The sequence below is a fragment of the Saccopteryx bilineata genome, chromosome 5, assembly GCF_036850765.1.
Source record: "Saccopteryx bilineata isolate mSacBil1 chromosome 5, mSacBil1_pri_phased_curated, whole genome shotgun sequence".
Classification (NCBI taxonomy): Eukaryota; Metazoa; Chordata; class Mammalia; order Chiroptera; family Emballonuridae; genus Saccopteryx; species Saccopteryx bilineata.
The window spans coordinates 56,216,634-56,239,575 of record NC_089494.1 but is presented as its reverse complement, the minus strand read 5'-3'; the positions used below and the strand labels follow the sequence as shown (position 1 = coordinate 56,239,575).

General features: G+C 36.5%; 1 protein-coding gene across 3 annotated transcripts in view; it reads right to left on the bottom strand.

Annotated features, from left to right (window-relative positions):
* ZNF385B (zinc finger protein 385B) overlaps positions 1-22,942 on the bottom strand; it is a 452,357-nt gene that overhangs the window by 375,005 nt on the left and 54,410 nt on the right. The window lies entirely within an intron of this gene.

The window sequence follows — 22,942 nt, the reverse complement described above, 5'->3', positions numbered from 1 at the left end:
TCTAGGAGGCACAAGCAGAAACACTTTGAGGGACAGCCACCTTAAACCCCAAATCTGAAGTAAATATTTCCCCTAGAAACAGCAATATCAGCAAAGGGAAGCAGGACACCAGCCAAACAAGCTCTCCCGGGGCACTCAGAGCAAAGTCACTTAGAAGGATAGAAGGAAGGAGCTTTCAGGACTACAGTATTGAGTGCTAGGGTCTGAGCTGCAGCGTCCCCACCCACACGGCTGAGGGCTTGCCAGAGGACGGGAGGCAGCGGGACACAGAAGCGCGGTTACATGGTCAAAGGCAGAAGCTGGCTGGCCATGAATGAGGCCCAATGTGAGCTCAGTCTTGCCCGGTGGGAGCCGAGGGGATGCATGAAAGTGGTCAGGCCCAGCTGTGGGCCCACCTGCAATCCCACCTGTGAAGGAAAGGCAGAAACCCTGGAAGGGGCAAAGAACCGCCACTGAACAAGGACGTGCAGGTACGCAGTCTCACCTGGCCCGCAGAACTGAGGATTGTAGCCCAATGTGTGAGCCGGCTCCTCCTGCGGAGGTGGGGCAAAAGCCCAGTACAGGAGTAGACCTGTGATTGAGCCCGAGTGCATAGCCCAGCCCAGCTCGGGGAGCCAAGACTTGCAGCCGACCCTGAGTGGGCTCCTCCTGCTGGTGTGGGGCAAAAGCCGGAATCAGGTTGAAATCCAAAGCAGAGCAAAGATGCTCACCCCTGCCTGTGGCACCAAGGCTTACGGCTCTGGCGCAGAGCATAACCCCACATGTGGGGGTGGGGTGAAGGCCGAGGCTGTCGATCGAGGCTTGTAGACCTGGGCATGTAATCACAGCCTCTCCTGTGGAGGAGAGGCAGAAACTGCACTGACAGCCCCAGAGGGCAGGCACCGGCAATGTCTATACCTGAACTCCCTAGGCAGCAGCGGCAGAGGGGGTGGAGGGCCTGAAGACAGACTACACCTAGGGAGAGGAGGCTAACCCATTGGACTCCAGTGGCCAAAACCTTCTTTTACACAGACAAATGAAAAGGCAGAGAAATGCAACACAAATGAATCAAGAGAAATGCCCAGAAAAGGCCTGAATGAGACAGATATAACCAAATTATTGGATGCAGAGTTTAAAAAAACAATTGTTAGGATGCTCAAAGATCTTAGAACAACAATAGATGGTCATTTGAACACCTAAATAAATAGTAAATATAAAAAAGGACATTGAAATAATAATAAAGAATCAGTCAGAAATGACAAATATATCAGAAATGAAGACCAAAATGGAAAGAATTAAAAGCAGAATGGATGAAGCTGAGAATAGAATCAGCAAGTTAGAGAACAAGATAAATGAAGGCAGGAAGCAGAGCAGAAAAAAAAAAGAGACTCAAAAAGTCTGAGGAAGCTCTAAGAGAGCTTCATGACAATATGAAAAGAAATAATATCCGCATCATAGGGGTTCCTGAAGAAGAAGATAAAGAACAAGGAATAGAGACTTTGTTCAATCATATCATAGATGAAAATTTCCCTAAATTAATGCAGGAAAAAGTCCCACAAGTTCAAGAAGCACAGAGAACTCCATTAAAGAGAAACCCAAAGAAATCTACACCAATCAATCATAATTAAAATACCAAAGCTAAGCAATAAAGAGAAAATATTAAAAGTGGCTAGAAAAATTGGCTATCACCTATAAAGGAGCCCCCATAAGAATAAAATCTGACTTCTCAACAGAAACACTTGAGGCCAGAAGGCAATAGCAAGAAATATTCAAAGTAATTCAGAACAACAGCCAACAACCAAGACTACTTTATCCAGCAAGGCTATAGTTTAAAATTGAAGGAGAAATAAAAAGCTACCCAACAAAAATAAACTCAAGGAATTCATTACAACCAAACCAGTGCTGCAAGAAATGCTAAGGGGCCTATTGTAAAGAGAACAAAGGGGAAAAAGAATATAGCAAAAAAGGAATACAGCTTTAAAGAATAAAATGGCAATAAACAACTACATATCAATAATAACCTTAAATATAAATGGATTAAATGATCAGATCAAAAGATATAGGGTAGCTGCATGGATAAGAAAACAGGACCCGTACATACGCTGTCCACAAGAGACACACCTTACAACAAAAGATACACATAGACTGAAGGTAAAAGGATGAAAAAAAATATTTCATGAAAATGAAAATGAAAAAAAAGCTGGAGTAGCAATATTTATATCAAACAAAATGGACTTTATTATTATTATTATTTTTTGTATCTTTCTGAAGCTGGAAACGGGGAGAGACAGTCAGACAGACTCCCGCATGCGCATGACCGGGATCCACCCGGCACGCCCACCAGGGGGCGACGCTCTGCCTACCAGGGGCGGCGCTCTGCCCCTCTGGGGCATCGCTCTGCTGCTACCAGAGCCACTCTAGCGCCTGGGACAGAGGCCAAGGAGCCATCCCCAGTGCCCGGGCCATCTTTGCTCCAATGGAGCCTCGGCTGCGGGAGGGGAAGAGAGAGGAAGAAGAGGGGGAGGGGTGGAGAAGCAGATGGGCACTTCTCCTGTGTGCCCTGGCCAGGAATCGAAACCGGGACTTCTGCATGCCAGGCCGACGCTCTACCACTGAGGCAACTGGCCATGGCAAAATGGACTTTAAAACAAAGGCTATGGTAAGAGATAAAGAAGGTCACTACACAATGATAAAGGGAGCCATCCAACAGAAGATATTACCATTATAAATATCTACACACCTAATATTGTAGCACCTAAATATATAAAGCAGATCTTGATAAATATAAAGGGCGAGATCAACAGCAATACTATAATAGTAGGGATTTCAATACCCCACTAACATCACTAGATAGATCCTCAAGAAAGAAAATTAACAAAGAAATAGCAGACTTAAAGGACATACTAGATCAACTGGATTTAATAGGTATCTTCAGAACCTTTCACCCTACAGCAGCAGAATGTACATTCTTTTCACGTGCTAATGGTTCATTCTCTAGGATAGATCATATGTTAGGGTACAAAAATGGACTCAACAAATTTAAGAAGACTGATATCATAACGAGCATTTTCTCTGATCACAATGGCATGAAACTAGAAATCAACCACGACAGAAAAACTGAAAAATACTCAAACACATGGAAACTGAATAGCATGTTATTAAATAATGAATGAGTTAACAATGAGATCAAAGAAGAAATTTAAAAATTCCTAGAAATGAATGATAATAAGCATAAAACAACTAGAAATGTATGGTACATAGCAAAAGCAGTCCTGAGAGGGAAATTCATAGCATTACAGGCATACCTTAAGAAGCTAGAGAAAGCTCAAATAAACAACGTGACCCAGCATCTAAAAAAAGAACTAGAAAAAGAACAGCAAGTAAAGCCCAGAGGTAGTAGAAAAAAGGAAATAATAAAGATTAGAGCGGAAACAAATGACATAGAGACTAAAGAAACAATACAGAGGATTAATGAAACCAGGAGCTGGTCCTTTGAAAAGATAAACAAGATCGATAAACCTTTAACCAGACTCACAAAAAAAAAAAAAAAAAAAAAAAAAAAGGACTCAAATAAATAAAATTAGAAATGAGAGTAGAGAAATAACTGACACAACAGAAATACAAAATGTTGTAAGAAAATACTATGAAGAACTGTATGCCAAAACACTAGACAACCTAGATGAAATGGACAAATTCTTTGAAACATATCATCTTCCAAAAATTAATCTGGAAGAATCAGAAAACCTAAACAGACCTATTACAACAAATGAGATCGAAACAGTTATCAAAAAACTCCCAACAAACAAAAGTGCTGGGGCAGATGGCTTCACAAGTGAATTCTACCAAATATTCAAAGAACTAACTCCTATACTTCTCAAGCTATTTCAAAAAATTCAAGAGGAAGGAAGACTTCCAAGCCTCTTGTATGAGATGAGCATAATTCTGATTTCAACACCAGACAAAAACAACACACACAAAAAAAATTATAGGCCGATATCCCTGTCGAATTTAGATGCTAAAATTCTGAACAAAATATTACCAAACTGGATCCAGCAATATATGAAAAAAATCATACATCATGATCCATGGCATTTATTTTCAGGAGGCAAGGCTGGTAAAATATTTGCAAATCAATCAATGTGATTCATCACATAAACAAAAGGAAAAAGAAAAACCACATGATAATTTTAATAGATGCAGAAAAAGCATTTTATAAAATCCAGCACCCATTCATGATCAAAACTCTCAGCAAAGTGGGAATACAGGTTACATACCTCAACATGATAAAGGCCATCTATGACAAACCCACAGCCAACATCATACTCAATGGCCAAAAATTAAAAGCAATCCCCTTAAGATCAGAAACAAGGCAGGGGTGCCCCCTTTCACCATTCTTATTCAACATAGTTCTGGAAGTCCTAGCCACAGCAATCAGACAAGAAGAAGAAATAAAAGGCATCCAAATTGGAAAAGAAGAAGTAAAACTATCATTATTTGCAGATGATATGATATTGTATATAAAAAAACCCTAAAGTCTCAGTCAAAAAACTACTGGACCTGATAAATGAGTTCAGCAGGTAGCAGGATATAAAATTAATACTCAGAAGTCAGAGGCATTTTTATACATCAACAATCAAGTGTCTGAAAGAGAAATTGAGGAAACAATCCCCTTTACTATTGCAACCAAATAATAAAGTTCCTAGGAGTAAATTTAATCAAGGAGATTAAAGACTTGTACTTGTAAAATTATAAAACATTGATAAACAAAATCAAAGAAGAGACTAACAAGTGGAAGCATATACCGTGTTCATGGTTAGGAAGAATCAACATCATTGAAATGTCTATATTACCTAAAGCAATTTATAAATTCAATGCAATACCAATTAAAATACCAATGACATACTTCAAAGATATAGAACACATATTCCAAAAATTTATAGGGAACCAAAAAAGAACATGTTAGCCTCAGCAATCTTGAAAAAGAAGATTAAAGTGGGGAGAATCACACTTCCTAATATCGAGTTATACTACAAGGCCATTGTACTCAAAACAGCCCGGTACTGGCATAAGAAGAGGCAAACAGATCAATGGAACGGAACAGAGAATCCAGAAATAAACCAAAACCTTTATGGACAACTGATATTTGACAAAGGAGGTAAGAGCATACAATGGAGTAAAGACAGCCTCTTCAACAAATGGTGTTGTGAAATTGAACAGCTACCTGCAAAAAAATGAAACTAGATCACTAACTTACACCACTCGCAAAAATAAACTCAAAATGGATAAAAGACTTAAATGTAGGCCGTGAAACCATGAGCATCTTAGAAGAAAACATAGGCAGTAAGCTCTCCGACATCTCTCGCAGCAATATATTTGCAGATTTATCTCCACAGGCAAGTGAAATAAAAGACAGGATAAACAAATGGGACTATATCAAACTAAAAAGCTTTTGCACAGCCTAAAAAATAAGAACAGAATAAAAAGACAAACTACACAATGGGAGGACATATTCGACAATACATCTGATAAGGGGTTAATAACCAAAATTTATAAAGAACTTGTAAAACTCAATACCAGGAAGATAAACAATCCAATCAAAAAATGGGCAAAAGAAATGAATAGACACTTCTCCAAAGAGGACATACAGATGGCCAACAGGCATATGAAAAAGTGCTCAACATCACTAATCATTAGAGAAATGCAAATTAAAACCACAATAAGATATCACCTCACAGCAGTCAGAATGGCACTCATCAATAAACAACACAGAAAAAGTGCTGGCGAGGATGTGGAGAAAAGGGAACCCTCCTGCACTGCTGGTGGGAATGCAGACTGGTGCTGCTACTGTGAAAAACAGTATGGAAATTCCTCCAAAAATTTAAAATCGAACTTCCCTTGACCCAGCTATCCCACTTTTAGGAATCTACTCCAAGAACACCATAGCACTGTTTCAACAGGAGAAATGCACCCCCATGTTTATGGCAGCATTGTTCACAATAGCGAAGATCTGGAAACAGCCCATGTGTTCGTCAGTGGACGAGTGGATTAAAAAGCTTTGGTACATATATATTATGGAATACTACTCAGCCATAAGAAATGATGACATCAGATTATTTACAACAACATGGATGGACCTTGATAACATTATACTGAGTGAATAAGTAAATCAGAAAAAACTAAGAACTATATGATTCCATACATAGGTGGGACATAAAAATGAGACTCAGAGACATGGACAATTGTGTGGTGGTTATAGGTGGGGGCGTAGATGGGGTAGGGTAGGGTCATAAAGAAAACCAGATAGAAGGTGACGGAAGACAATTTGACTTTGGGTGATGGGAATGCAACATAATCAAATGTCAAAATAATCTCGAGATGTTTTCTCTGAACATATGTACCCTGATTTATCAGTCTCACCCCATTAAAATTAATAAAAAAATACTGTTTACAATCCATGGTTCATTGAATTTAGACATATAAAAACCTGGTCATATGGAGGGCTGACTGTATATTTGTTGAAAAAAGTCCACAAAGATATGGCCCCAGGCAGTTTAAACTGTGTTGTTCAAGTGCCAACTATATATACAATACTGAATCATGTTTCACACCTGAAACTAATATAGTTATGTATCAATTATACCACAATAAAAGCATAGCTTATACCTTCATTTAAAGTAACAGTGTGAAAAGGCAATTCATAAAGCTATTTTTTTCTTAAAAGTTGGCTGTTTCTGTTATAGCCAGCGTTGTATTCCTTTACAGAAAAATCTGCCAAAAAATGGGTATACAAATTCTCTTATCCCCTTTAAGCATTTGTAAGAGCAAATATCCTATTAACTAAAACCTTGCAAAGACTTCAAGAATGCATGCAACTTATTTTTATTTTTACCAGTTTCTTGTGTGAAGAAATTTGATAATGGAAAAATTTAGAGTCAAAAGAACTGAATAGAAATCTTAGCTAAACTGCTAAGTGGATGACTTTAAGTGACTTTACCCATCAGGACTCCAATTTTCCCATCAGTCAAGTGGAGATAAAGATACCAATGCCAGAGTGTTGTTGTTAGAAAGAAATACTTATTTGAATGCAACAAATAAACCTCATAACACTCTGCAAATGTAAAAGCATAATAAACAGGGGATTAAATGGCTAGTTTGATGAGATCCATTTTTAAAGATTTAATTTGTTTGTTTAAAATGATGGCAAACCGAACGTGAAAAAAAGCTTCACTCCGGAAACTGACTTTTGCCTGAACAGAACTCAGTTATAAATATCTGTTTTTGATTTTGACATTCAATTCTGAGATGAATCGAACATTCTTCAGAATTTTAATTTGACAGGAACTAAAACTCAGAAAGCAGATAAAACATTCTGAAGGGAAACTTGTTCATCTCAAGTGACTTTTAATTCCAACTCTGATTATTCAATATAGAAAACCCATCTTCAGATAGAAACTCATTTTGAAAATGCATCTCCAAAGCTTTTACATAATCTAAGTTGGAGACGAAATGGATCTATATTTTATGTTAAGGGAAAATAATACACTAAAATTAATTACTTTTCTTCTTAAAACTTTTAAAATAGACATTAAACTCTTTAAAGAAAGAATATTATATACCTCAAAACTTTTTTAATGTAATTCAGCAAATGATAAAACAACAGAAATAAATGTTAGATTTATGACACTGCATTAAAAATCAACTATGTTCTCAATGGACTTGTTTGGCTGTTACAAATCATACCCACTAAAATTATTCCTTCTTGCCAATGAACACCAACCACAGTTTCTGTTTATGCTTGAAGCCAAAGAGATTGATCTACCTCCTTGCTTTTATATAGAAATCTGCCTTGGGGATGCATACTGAAGGGCTACACCTAAGTTCACATGTAAAAATAAAAAATACTGTACATATATTTCTTTAGCTCTAAACTTAACTGGTAGATCTTATTTTCCTCTTTCCAATGAAATCCTGAATGCTGCCAGTTATATGTCTAAGCCACTAATCCAGTCATGTATAGCTCACTGGGGGTGGGAGGAGAAGGGCAAAGGAGTTTAGTTATTAAACTTTTCTAACACATGGAAAAACAGAAAGGTCAGTGTGCCTCCACATAGCCATCGCCTAGATTTAACAATATCAAGAACTTCCCACTTTTATATCTTCTTCCCTTTATTGCCTCGTGGAAGCCTTTTAAAACAAATCTCAAACTTCAGGCACACTTCAGGATACATCTCTGAAAAGGATGAACACTTCTTACATAATTACCATGCTATTTCCACTATAACAAAATTGTCAATAGGTCCTTCATTTATTTCTTACCCAGTTCATAACCAAACTGTCCCCACTGTTTCAAAATAGTCATCTTAGAGTTGATATGTTCAATTGGATCCACATAAAGAATTTACATGTTACATTTGTTTGTTACTTCTCCAAAGCCTGTTTAAATCCAGAAACATGCTTTTTTTCCCATGCCACTGACATATTATTTTAAATACACTTTTTTAAGTGCTTATTTCTTGCTAAGACCTATTACATTTATCACTTAATTTAATTTCAAAATATCCTCACACAGTAATGTGGCAGACCCAGCTACTTATATAACAATATTTGTGCTTTCTCCCCCATGGTGTGGAGTTGTTGCTGGGAAATAGCCAACAGAGGCCTTACTAAGGAGTGATCACTGGAGCCAAGTGGATTAAAGCTGGTATAAAGCAGTCTCAGTGACAAATGCCTCCCAGCACTTCTCTTTACCTAGTGTCAATTGATAGCAGATTGGGATTGGTCATTGGTGACCAGGAATCCTCAATTTGGGGTGCAGTGAAGAAGGAAAGTTTTTTCACTGCAAAACGGATCAAATGTGATACAGCAGGCCAGTGAAAACAGCACAGCTGTGAGGCCGCCATGGGGTCAGGCTATTTAGCTCTGCTCTGATCTTTGCCGTTCTGCTCTGCTCTGTGCTGGCCTTTTTTGCCACATGCTGGTCTGTTCTGGTCTGTTCCAGCAAGATATCTTTAGTGGTTCAGCTCAGCCTAAGAAACGCAGTCAGGTGGAAAGGGAAAGTATGCTTTTAAAGAGCTAGCTGGGAGCTGACTTAAATAGACAGAGTCCCCACCTGTGGTCCCTGATGGGTCCATCCTAATGCAAATGAGGAATCTAAAACTTCAGTTTGATTGGTCCAAAAGGCACTGTCCTGACTGGTCAGAATGGAGCCACTCTGATTCACTGGTGAAGTTGTTGATGCGGTTAAAGCTGTGTAACTCCAACTGGGTGGGAAAGCCTCAGTCTGATTGGTTCAAATAGGGTTCCAGGAACTCCTTTCTAAGGGCTGGCTAGAGGGCAGACACAGTGCAGGCAGGCAGCTCAGTGCAGGCTTCTCCCTGAAGTGCAGTGTGCATGAGAGACCCGGTGTGGAAATGGCTGTTAGGCTCTGAGTTTTTTGGTGTATGTTTCTTTTTTAAAAAATTTGAGCCCAGTTAGCCTTCAGAAACCCTTCCTAATATGTATCTTCTTCCTCAGGGAGTGTGTTCCCTATAACATTTGTGGGAATATTTGTTGAAAAACACATCCTCCCAAGACAATGTTCTTAAACTTGCTTTTCTGTGCTCTAAGACACTGGGTCACATTTCTATTATATCAATTCTTACATTTTAGTTGTAGTCATATATGTCTTCAACCCACTACAACCTAAATCCCAACAGGATAGAAATTATGCCTTATTGAACTTTTCATGTCCAGGGCTTAGCACAGTACCTAGCAATGAACAATTTGTGGACTAATAATGAAATAGATCAATTACATATCCTACTTTTCAAATATGGTTAAGAGGAAGATAATCATTTATCCAAGAAATACCCTTCTAATGCAGCCACAACAGAGTCACAGCCCTGGAAAGGAACCGAGGCCCAGAGAGGGGCGGGACACAAAGTAACAAAGCATACGATAGAAAGGAAGGGAAAAGTGGCTGGGGAAAAGAGCCCAAGCGAAATGTCATACTTTCAAGTAAGAAAGTTCTCTGATACACTAAAACATAGCAAACCAAATGGTAGGAAATGAGAGGTCATGGATCCGTCCCTTTGTTTTTGCACAGGACCATCTCTGGCTGATTAACAGTTAAGCCATTGTTCAGTATGACCAGGGTGAGATAATACAAATCAAATCAATGATTAACAACCTTTATGGTTTAGAAAGGAGAACCCAAATCCCTTATACTTCAGCTTAAGCACATTTGTTGTTTTCCATCCTGAGAGGTGAGCAGCTGGCTGCCATGCGAAGCAGATCTCTTTATACACTCTGAGACCCTCGGAATATGCACCGCTTATTCCAACCCTTAAAATATGCAGTTCTCTTCACACCCTTCCTTATGTATCCTGTTGAGAATGTTTCTTTATGTAATGCATCATTTTAAATCATCCGTTTTTCTGCTACGTTCCTCAACCTCTTCTGGGTATCAGAATTTCACCTCTTCCTGGACCCCTTCTGTTAATGTCTCTAGTTCAGTTTACTACATAAAATCCCTCTCCCTCTAAAATTGACATTCTGCTTCCTATATCTTAGCAGAAAGGCTTATTTTAGCTAGTTATTTATCTTACATTTCATTCTTTGTTTTGAAGTGTCCAATGACAAAATTAAAGCAGCCCCAATCAGAGTCAGGAAACCAACGTTAAACCAGTCTTCACGTTTTGGGAAGATATGCCTTCCTGGAGATAAACTGATAAATTTTTAGACAAATTAAACCCCACAAAATCATTCCTTATATATTTCTACAAGTGTCCCACAGTGTGTTCTGCCATTATGTTACCCTCTGATGCTTTAGAATGGTAGAGCCAATTTGAAGTGGAATAATATCATTTCAAACAACCCTGGTCATAATTTACAAATCTGAAACTTGTGTCTGGTAGGTAAAGTGAGTGGTCCCAGGGAAAGAGGACAACAAGAGCATTCTCCATGATACTATACTGCTGCCCAGAAGGATTGACAGACAAAACTACTAGTGAAATAGAGCTAAAACAAAGCCCTTGATAATAACAGTAAATAATAACAACCATACAATAGCTGACTCTTCTATAGCACCGACTACATGGTAGTACTCTTGTAAATATATACTTAACGTGTATTAATTCATTCAATTTTCAGAACATTCATAAAAGAAACATTTTTGTCATTATCATGAATTTTATCTATTGCAGAGCCTCAGAATTAGAGGTTATGAGCTCAGATTTTTTTAAATTCTATTAAATTTATTAGAATGACATTGTTTAATAAGATTATATGTTTCAACTGTATAATTATGTAATACATTCTCTTTATATTACTTTGTGAATTTACCATCAAAAGTCGAATCTCTTTCCATCAGCATCTATTTAACCCCATTTCCCTTCTTCGACATCCCCCGCCCTCTTTCCCCTCTGGTAACCACCATACTGTTGTCTGTATCTATGAGTTTATTTGTTGCTTTCTGTTTTTATAACTCACATATGAGTGAAATCATGTGGTTCTTAGTTTTTTCTTCTGCCATATTCTGCTTAGTGTGATTTTTATTCAAGATCTATCCATGTTGCCACAAATGGCAGCATTTCACCTGCTTTTATAAATGAGTAGTATTCCATTGTATATATACATATGTACCACATCTTCTTTATCCAATCACCCACTAAAGGACAGTTAGGTTGCTTCCATGTCTTGGCTATTATGAATAATGCTGCAATGAACATAGGGATACATATAGCTTTCCAAATAAAATGTTTTCAAATTTTTGAGGTAGATACCTAGGAAAGGGATTGCTGGGTCATACAGTAGCTCTAATCTTAATTTTTTGAGGAAACTCCATACTATTTTCCATAATGGTTGTACCAATTTACATTCTAAGGGAGACTTTTTTATCATCATCACATTAGAGATAAAGAAACTGAGGCCTAGAGAGCTTAAGTAACTTGCCCAAGGCCCTATATGATTTGTCTTAGGTTTAATTCCAGGGCACCAAGCCTCAGAGTTCATGTCATTAATCCAGAAGTTATACTGTAAATGGTTCAGAAGATACAATGTTGTGACATAGGAAATATGTCTCCTCAGGTCATACCTACTTAGTAAATGTGATCATTTCTAAAATACTGTTTCATCTTACTTAACAAGAACATTTTTAAAATTAATCAACATGGTATCAATGTGGTTTCAAGGTGGTTGTTCTTCCCATCATGGCAAGTGATAAACTGCTGAGAAAATTTTTACTAGCATATGAATGTGTCTGCCTGATAGTTGAACAAAGATCTCTCTAAATCTCAGTAAATCTGAATATAAACATCAGCTGTTTGTGTGAATTTTTTTTAATACTCAAATAATGTTTAGACAAATGCTTTGTTCTAGAGAGTGGAACAGTTCAGAGGTGGAAGCATAAATCTTATGAAATTATATTTATAAACTATATATAATATTTTATACATTAACATTATTGATTCATGACCAATATACATATTCAAAATCCCAAAGGGTAGAAAAATTGATCAGCAAATAATCAACTTTAGCATTTATTAAGGGAAGGCCCTGGGCTAGGTCCTAAAAAAGACAGTCAATGTCGGCTATACTAGCGAATTTTATCAAACATTCAAGAAGACTTGGTTCCTATTCTCCTCAAAGTCTTCCAAAAAATTGAAGAAGAAGCAATACTTCCAAACACATTTTATGAGGCCAACATAACCCTCATACCAAAACCAGGCAAGGATGGCACAAAAAAAGAAAACTACAGACTAATATCTCTAATGAATATAGATGCTAAAATACTAAACAAAATACTGGCAAATCGAATACAACAACATATTAAAAAAATAATACATCATGATCAAGTGGGATTCATCCCAGAATCTCAAGGATGGTTCAACATACGTAAAACGGTTAACGTAATACACCATATCAACAAAACAAAGAACAAAAACCACATGATCTTATCTATAGATGCAGAAAAGGCATTCGATAAAATATAACACAATTTTATGTTTAAGACTCTCAACAAAATGGGTACAGAAGGAAAATATCTCAACATGAAATAGGCCATATATGATAAACCATCTGCTAACATCATATTAAATGGCACAAAACTGAAGGCTTTCCCCCTTAAATCAGGAACAAGACAGGGTTGTCCACTCTCTCCACTCTTATTTAATGTGGTAATAGAGGTTCTAGCCAGAGCAATCAGACAAGACAAAGAAATAAAAGGCATCCATATCGGAAAAGAAGAAGTAAAGGTATCACTTTTTGCAGATGATATGATCCTATACATCGAAAACCCCAAAGAATCCATAAAAAGACTACTAGAAACAATAAGCCAATACAGTAAGGTCGCAGGATACAAAATTAACATACAGAAGTTCATAGCCTTTCTATATGCCAATAATGAAACATTTGAGAACGAACTCAAAAAAATAATCCCCTTCACAATTGCAACAACAACAAAAAAATACCTAGGAATAAACATAACAAAGAATGTAAAGGACTTATATAATGAAAACTACAAACCATTGTTAAGGGAAATCAAAAACGATATAATGAGATAGAAAAATATTCCTTGTTCTTGGTTAGGAAGAATAAATATAATCAAGATGGCCATATTACCCAAAGCAATATACAAATTTAATGCAATTCCCATCAAAATTCCAATGACATTTTTTAAAGAAATGGAGCAAAAAATCATCAGATTTATATGGAACTATAAAAAACTCCGAATAGCCAAAGTAATCCTAAAGAAAAAGAAGGAAGCTGGGGGCATTACAATACCTGACTTCAAACTATATTATAGGGCCACAACAATCAAAACAGCATGGTATTGGCAGAAAAATAGACACTCAGGTCAATGGAACAGAATTGAAAGTCCAGAAATAAAACCACATATATATGGTCAAATAATTTTTTTTAATTTTTGCCACTTTCTTATTTATTTATTTATTTATTTATTTATTTATTTTTTACATAGGCAGAGAATGAGTCAGAGAGAGGGATAGACAGGGAGAGACAGGAACAGAGAGAGATGAGAAGCATCAATCATTAGTTTTTCATTGCACATTGCAACACCTTAGTTGTTCATTGATTGCTTTCTCATATGTGCCTTCAGCAGACTGAGTAACCCCTGCTGGAGCCAGCGACCCTGGTTCAAGCTAGTGGGCTTTTTGCTCAAACCAGATGAGCCTGTGCTCAAGCTGGCAACCTCGGGGCCTCGAACCTGGGTCCTCTGCATCCCAGTCTGACGCTCTATCCACTGTGCCACCGCCTGGTCAGGCATGGTCAAATAATTTTTGATAAAGGGGCCAACAACACACAATGGAGAAAAGAAAGCCTCTTCAACATATGGTGCTGGGAAAACTGGAAAGCCACATGCAAAAGAATGAAACTGGATTACAGTTTGCTCCCTTGTAACTAAATTTAATTCAAAATGGATCAAAGATCTAAATAGAAGTCCTGAAACAATAAAGTACATAGAAGAAGACATAGGTTCTAAACTCATAGACCTTGGTTTTAAAGAGCATTTTATGAATTTGACTCCAAAGGCAAGAGAAGTGAAGGCAAAAATTAATGAATGGGACTACATCAGACTAAGAAGTTTTTGCTCAGCAAGAGAAACTGATAACAAAATAAACAGACAGCCAACTAAATGGGAAATGATATTTTCAAACAACAGCTCAGATAAGGGCCTAATATACAAAATATATAAAGAACTCATAAAACTCAACAACAAACAAACAAACAATCCAATAAAAAAATGGGAAGAGGACATGAACAGACACTTCTCCCAGGAAGAAATACAAATGGCCAACAGATATATGAAAAGATGCTCATCTTCTTTAGTTATTAGAGAAATGCAAATCAAAACTGCAATGAGATACCACCTCACACCTGTTAGATTAGCTATTATTAACAAGACAGGTAATAGCAAATGTTGGAGAGGCTGTGGAGAAAAAGGAACCCTCATTCACTGTTGGTGGGAATGAAAGTAGTACAACCATTATGGAAGAAAGTATGGTGGTTCCTCAAAAAACTTGAAAATAGAACTACCTTATGACCCAGCAATCCCTCTACTGGGTATATACCCCCAAAACTCAGAAACATTGATACATAAAGACACATGCAGCCCCATGTTCATTGCAGCATTGTTCACAGTGGCCAGGACATGGAAACAACCAAAAAGCCCGTCAATAGATGACTAGATAAAGAAGATGTGGCACATATACACTATGGAATACTACTCAACCATAAGAAATGATGACATCGGATCATTTACAGCAAAATGGTGGGATCTTGATAACATGATACGAAGTGAAATAAGTAAATCAGAAAAAAACAGGAACTGCATTATTCCATACGTAGGTGGGATATAAAAGCGAGACTAAGAGACATTGATAAGAGTGTGGTGGTTACGGGGGGAGGGGGGAGAGGGAGAGGGAAAGGGGGAGGGGGAGGGGCACAAAGAAAACAAGATAGAAGGTGACAGAGGACAATCTAACTTTGGGTAATGGATAAGCAACATAATTGATTGACAAGATAACCTGGACATGTTTACTTTGAACATATGTACCGTGATTTATTGATGTCACCCTAGTAAAATTAATTTAAAAAAAAAAGACAGTCAATGTAGAGTGTCAATCTCTCTCTTCAGAAAAATATTACCAGTAAAAAAGCATGTGATAAGTACTAAATATCCATGTGAATTGGGCTCTCTTAATTATAAGAATAGAAATTCACTCATGTTATGCTGCATCAAAGGGGTTATAGCTGCTATTTAGAAATAAAGAAGCTAGGTGTTCCCACCACATAATCAGAATGCACAGAAATCAAAGAACCATTCACCTAAGGCTTGGAGAGACAAAAATGAGTTCAAGAGTGGAAGGCTATTTGGGATTCAAAAAAGTTCAGCAACTATGTTACTAACATGAGTCTGCTTATCCATACTCAACTTACTGCCATCTCTGATTCTCTCTGGCATCAAACAGAAACTGCTTCTGTGTCCAATGGCTTCACCTCTCTGTGTATTCCATTCAAAGACATACAGAGAGGATATTACTATCAAGTTTGTCACTACCATATTTGTTAGGCTAAGCTTTCCCACCAAAACTACCATTGGCATAACCAGATGTATCTAAGATGAGAGAAGAACTTTTTGCTTGATATAGACCTCCTGACATGAAGCCACTATCAACATGATGAATTCCTACACTAAATTTCTCCTAAGAAATCTGAAGCAGTGTTAAAAATATAGCAATTTGTATACCCATGAGATCACTCCAGTTTCTTACTTAGAGCTTAATTTCCTTAATATAACATATACCATCAATGGAGACAGCATTTAATATGGCACACACATTTTTATAAACCCACATAATGGGTTTATAAATGCTGCACTGTTTGTGAGTGCAATATATTACCTGTATTCAAGTTTACCTCTGACATTTACAAGTTGTGTGACCATGTGCAAGTTACTTAACCTATCTGTGTATCTCAATACCCATGCTTAGAAAATTGAGATAATAGTAGTCCCTACTTCACAGAGTTATTATGAAGATTAAAAAATAATTCACTGAAAGAGATTAAAGAGATGCTGGCACATAGTAAACAGTTGATTATTTTAGCTATTATTTTCTTACTACTTTTAACACACTTTATCAATTTTATTCCTTATAACTCCACACAGTGCAAAATATCTTTTTAAAATTTTTTCCAATTTCAATTTACATTCAAGATAATTTTGTATTAGTTTCAGATGTACAGCATAGTGGTTAGAAAACCATATACTTTAAAAAGTGTTCCCCCTGATATTTCCAGTACCCACCTGAAACCACACACAGTTATTACAATATTATTGACTATATTCCCTATGCTGTGCTTTACATCCCCATAGCTATTTTATAACTGTCCATCTGTACTTCAAAATCCCTTTCTTCACCCAGTCTGCTAACTCCCCTCTCCCCCAGCAACCATCAGTCTGTTCTCTATATCTAGAAGTCTGTTTCTATTTTGTTTGCTCATTTATATTGTTCTTTGTGTTCAACATACAAGTGAAATCATATTAGTCTTTCTCTGATTGGCTTATTTCTCTTAGCATGATACCCTCTAGATCCATTTAAGCTGTTACAAATGGTAAGATTTGTCTTTTTTTTATGGATTATTAGTAATGTCGAACATCTTTTTCTATGTCTATTTGCCAATTGAATGTCCTCTTTAGAGAAGTGTCTATTCAGGTTCTTTGCCCAGTTCTTAATTGGATTGTTCTAGGGATTTGAGTTGTATGAATTCTTTATAAATTTTGGTATACATTGATGAATATGTTCTCCCATTCAGGGGGTTGTCTTTTCATTTTGTTGATGGTTTCCTTTGCTGTGCAGAAGCTTTAAACAATTTTTTTTTATTTATTCATTTTAGAGAGGAGAGAGAGAGAGAGAGAAAGGAGAGAGAGACAGGGGGGAGGAGCTAGAAGCATCAACTCCCATATATGCCTTGACCAGGCAAGCCCTGGGTTTTGAACCGGCGACTTCAGCATTTCCGGGTCGATGCTTTATTCACTGCGCCACCACAGGTCAGGCTGCTGTGCAGAAGCTTTTTAGTTTGATATAGTCCCATTTGTTTATCTTTGCTTTTGTTTCCTTTCCCTGAGGAGATATATCAGAAAAAAATATTACTAAGAAAAATGTCTGAGACTTTACAGCCTATGTTTTTTCCTAGGAGTTTTATGGTTTCTAGTCTTACATGTCAGTCTTTAATCCATTTTGAGTCTATTCTTTTTCATGGTGTAAGAAAGTGGTCTAGTTTCATTTTTTTGCATGTATCTGTCCAATTTTCCCAACAAAATTTATTAAATTTAAATACACTGTCTTTATCCCATTGTATATTGACTACATATATAGGCATGTGTTTATTTCTGGGTTCACAATTCTGTTCCATTCATCTAGATGTCTGTTTTTATGCCAGTACCATGCTGTTTTGACTACTATGTCCTCGTAGTATTGTTTGATATCAGTTAGTGTGATTCCTTCAACTTTGTTCTTTCTCAAGATTGCTTCCATAGCACTAAATTTCTATCCAAACATCTCATGCTCTTTTATGTCTCTATTGTTACCTTCTGGCTTGATCTTCTTACCTTAATTCCTCTGGTGAACCCTTCCTTATCCCTCAAAGTTCAGCATAAATTTCTTTTTCTGAGCTATCCCTGTCTGGTTGACAGTCTCCATAGGGGCCCTCAATAGTTCCTCTGGTTCAGTATGCTCATGCTATTCCTCACATCAAGGGTGGGCAATTCAATGCTCTCTTTTTGAATCTGTACTGGACTGGATTGGACCACAGCATGTGGCAGAAATGCATTCTGGAACTTTCAAATGCAGGTCTTTACTTCCCATTCTTGTAACCCAGCCACCATGATATGAAAGCCCATGAAACATGACGATGTTACATAAGGGAGAACCAACTTGAAAGCTCCAGCTTAGCTCCTAGCTGGTGCCCATACCATGTAAATGAACCATCATGGACCTTCCAGCCCAGTGAGGACCCAGATAACTGCAGCCCTAGTTTTCACCCTGTACCTAACTGAGCTCAGTCAGCCTATAGAAACATAGAGATAATAAAGTAGTAAAATGACTGTGGCTTGAAACGATAATAAAATATTTTTAAGCCACTATGTTTCCATTATTTTATTATAGTAATAATACAGGTTGTTTATGACAGCAATACCAAAACATCATGCATGAGTCTCCTGGACAGAAGAGGTATTTCTTGGGCTAAGATCTCATAATTCTAGTCTGTAATTTAACAAACTGTATTATAATTATTTATTTTTAATGCCTGTCTCTCTCCTGAGAGTCTCAAGACTAGTAAGTATGGACTTAAGGGGAAATATTTTTTCAGAATAAATTCCAAGAAAAGTAGCAATTTGCAAGATCTAGTACTAAGGTATAACAAACTATAAAAATTCAAAAGTGACCCCAGCCTGTTATTATGGGACTCTCTAACTCCTTATAGATTTGAGGTAAATTATAGGAAGGGTAATATTCATTACTTCAGAACAATGATCAGATAATTTAATAATTTCTATCTAGAACCTTGTCTATATAATGTCTCCTGATAATTGAGAGAGAAGATAAAACAAATGAAATAGAGAAAGTGGCCAAAGTTAGTCAACACAGTTTTGCCTATTTTTTTAAGGAAGAACAAGGAGAGGAAACTTGTTTTTATTACACAGAATAATTTTTTGGAGGTCAGATAATAGAGTGGTTATAAACAGGACTCCGTAGCCAGCTTTAATCTCAGTTTCACAGTCTGCGTTTGATTCCCACTGACACATTTGTGTGGCTAGTCACTTAATCTATTGGTGGCTCATTTTCCTTAATGATAAAATGAAGACAATAAGAATACCTACTGCACAGGTCCCTGTTAAATAAGTCAATGTATGAAAACACATAGAATGGTGTCTCATATTCAGTAAGACCGGCCAGCTGATGCTGCTGTTCCTCCTGCTCTTCTTCCTGCTCCTCCTCCCACTACTACAGTTATAAAGCATAATAATGAAGACAGCATAGTTTTAGATCATGGATAGACAAAGGGGCCACTGGAACTAGATAATAAATAGACATGACTGTTAGCTCTCTTATTGATGCTAGACACAAAAATAAACTCCAAAAGACATTTCTGCTTATGAAACACAGAAACATTATAACATTTATTTGTAAATGTAAGAGAATGTCATTAATAGCTTGGGGAGGGGGCAGAAACCTTAAGCCAAATATTATAAGGATAAACCACTAAGAAAATTATTAAACTTGACTACATTGAATTTTTTCAAAATGCCATAAAGTTTATAAATAAGCCAGAGATGGAAAAAAATAAGTTTGTCAGGATTAGTGTCCAAAATATATAAAGAACTTTTACTAATCAATAATAAATAGAAAATAACCCAGTAAGAAATTGGAAAGGTGATAAAAATCTCCAGAATTTTTCTATCCCAATCTTTCTAGATCAGGATGACTATAGCCATTAACCTTTTAATAATGTAACCTGACATTTTACATAATTGAATTTTTTGAATCCCACTTATTATGTTTTGGAAATGTATGACACCATCATCTTCAAGAAGTCTGGGCACAGTTATATGAGATTAGCACATATTAACTCAGAACAATTTCAAGAAGTATGATTATTATTCCCATTTAGGCAATGCGCCACAAAATGGTGACAGATCCACAATCATCCAGAAAAATCAGGATTCAAAACAGATTTACTCAGTCCCAACATTAGCACTTAACCATATGTTATTACTGCCTATGGACATATGAAAAGATGCTCAATCTCACTAATGATCAGGAAAACCCAAATAGGCAACATACCATTTCACACTATATGGAGAACAGCAAACATTTAAAGTCTGACAACAATGAGCACTACAAAGATGTGTAGCCATGGAAATCTGTGGTCCTCAGGAGAGCTTATAATTGGTGCACTCTCAGGTGCAGTTGCTAATATTTTACAAAACTGGAATATGTATATTCTCCATATTCCAGTTCTGTGGAAGTTTTACTTCTAGATATATATGGTAGAGAAAATATTTGCCAAGAAAATAAGTAGAGAAATGTACATTTCAACCATATATGTAATAGTAAAAATATAAATATTTAATAATATATAAAAGTGTCCAAAATAAAAATTTTATAAATTGGGTAGTCATTAAATGGAATACTGAACTAAACTCACGAACCTTGGCCATAAAGAACCAATTATGAATTTGACTCCAAAGGCAAGGGAAGTGAAGGCAAAGATAAATGAATGGGACTACATCCGACTAAGAAGCTTTTGCTCAGCAAAAGAAACTGACAACAAAACAGACAGCCAACTAAATGGGAGATTATATTTTCAAACAACAGCACAGATAAGGGCCTAATATCCAAACTATTCAAAGAACTCACAAAACTCAGCAACGAACCGACAATCCAATAAAAAAGTGGGAAGAGGACATGAACAGACACTTCTCCCAAGAAGAAATAGAAATGGCCAATAGATAATATGAAAAGATGCTCATATTCACTAGCTATTAGAGAAATGCAAATCAAAACTACAATGAGATACCACCTCATACCTGTTAGATTAGCTATTATCAACAAGACAGGTAAGAACAACTGTTGGAGAGGCTGTGGAGAAAAAGGAACCCTCAATCACTGTTGGTGGGAATGTAAAGTAGTACAACCATTATGGAAGAAACTATGGTGGTTCCTCAAAAAAATAAAAATATAGAATAGAACGACCATATTACCCACCAATCCCTCCACTGGATATATACCCCAAAACTCAAAAACATTGGTACATAAAGATACATGCACCCCCACGTTTATCGCAGCATTGTTAATGGTGGCCAAGACATGGAAACAACCAAAAAGCCCTTCAATAGAAGATTGGATAAAGAAGATGTGGTACATATATACTATGGAATACTACTCAGCCATAAGAAATGATGACATCGGATCATTTATAACAACATGGATAAAACTTGATAACATTATACTGAGTGAAATAAGTAAATCAGAAAAAACTAAGAACTGTATAATTTCATACATAGGTGGGACACAAAATTGAGACTCATGGACATAGATAAGAGTGCAGTGGTTACAAGGGGGAGGGGAAAGGAGGCAAGGGAAGAGATGGGGGAGGGGAGGGTCATAAAGAAAACCAAATAAAAGGTGACAGAGGACAATTTGACTTTGGGTGATGGGTATACAACATAATCTAATGTCAAAATGATATGGAGATGTTTCTCTAAATCTATATACTCTAGTTGACCAATGTCACCCTCTTAAAATTAATTGTCTAAATAAAATTATAAAATAAATAAATAAATAAATAAATAAATAAATAAATAAATGGAATACTGACTACTCAGCAATTGATATAAATAAGCTGGGACTAATTTCCTAATAGATGAATCCTAAAACAATAGTATCACATTAAAAAAGTGAAGAATGGCCTGGCCTGTGGTGGTGCAATGGATAAAGCATCAACCTGGAACGCTGAGGTTGCCAGTTCAAGGCCCTGGGCTTGCCTGGTCAAGGTACATATGGGAGTTGATGCTTCCTGCTCCTCTCCCTTCTGTCTCTTTCTCCGCTCTCTAAAATGAATAAATAAAATCTTTAAAAAAAAGGTGAAGAATGATATAAATTGGCTACCATTTATATAAAGTTAAACAAAATGAAAAATATTATATATTCTTCAATAATATATGAGCGTATAATAAAGTACACAATCATGAATGGATATGATAAACACTCAATTCTAAGGCACGGTTACATCCTGACAGGGATGAGGCACACAGGAGCTTTAATTGCATCTGTAATATAGTGCTAGCTTAAAAAAACTTAACTACAGCAAATGTGTCAAGATTTAATAAAACTGAGTGGCCAGGTACATGTTGGTAATCTAGTCTGTATACTTCTCTCTATTTAAAATATCTCACAATAAAAATATAAAAAACAAGTGGAATGTGGCATAACAGAAAATATTCCAAAAATTAGTAACAGAAAGGCAATTTACATATATTTTACCAAAGTACTTTTCTGAGAACACATTGCTCCGTGAGTGTCTGTTGTTCCAAGTGCTTAACTCTGGTCTCCATTGGACTTAAGAAAATAAATAATTTCTATTACAGCAATAATATTACAGTTTTACATAAAACAACAAAGTAAGAGGATCACAAAACACATTAAAATTAACAGGACAATATAATTAGTGACAAAATAATTATGAAAATAGCAACAACATGTTTGTCTTCACTTGGTAAAATATGCCATGGGACAGATAACAGCAAGTGAAATGAAAATCAGATGTTTTATCATTTTTTATAGAGCATTGGCAGTCTCTCTTGCAGAAGAGAAAACATTCAGGGTTAATGATTTTGAATCAAGTAGATACTGTCAAGCTATGATTAATACCTCTGGAATAGCAAAGGTAAAAGCTCAGG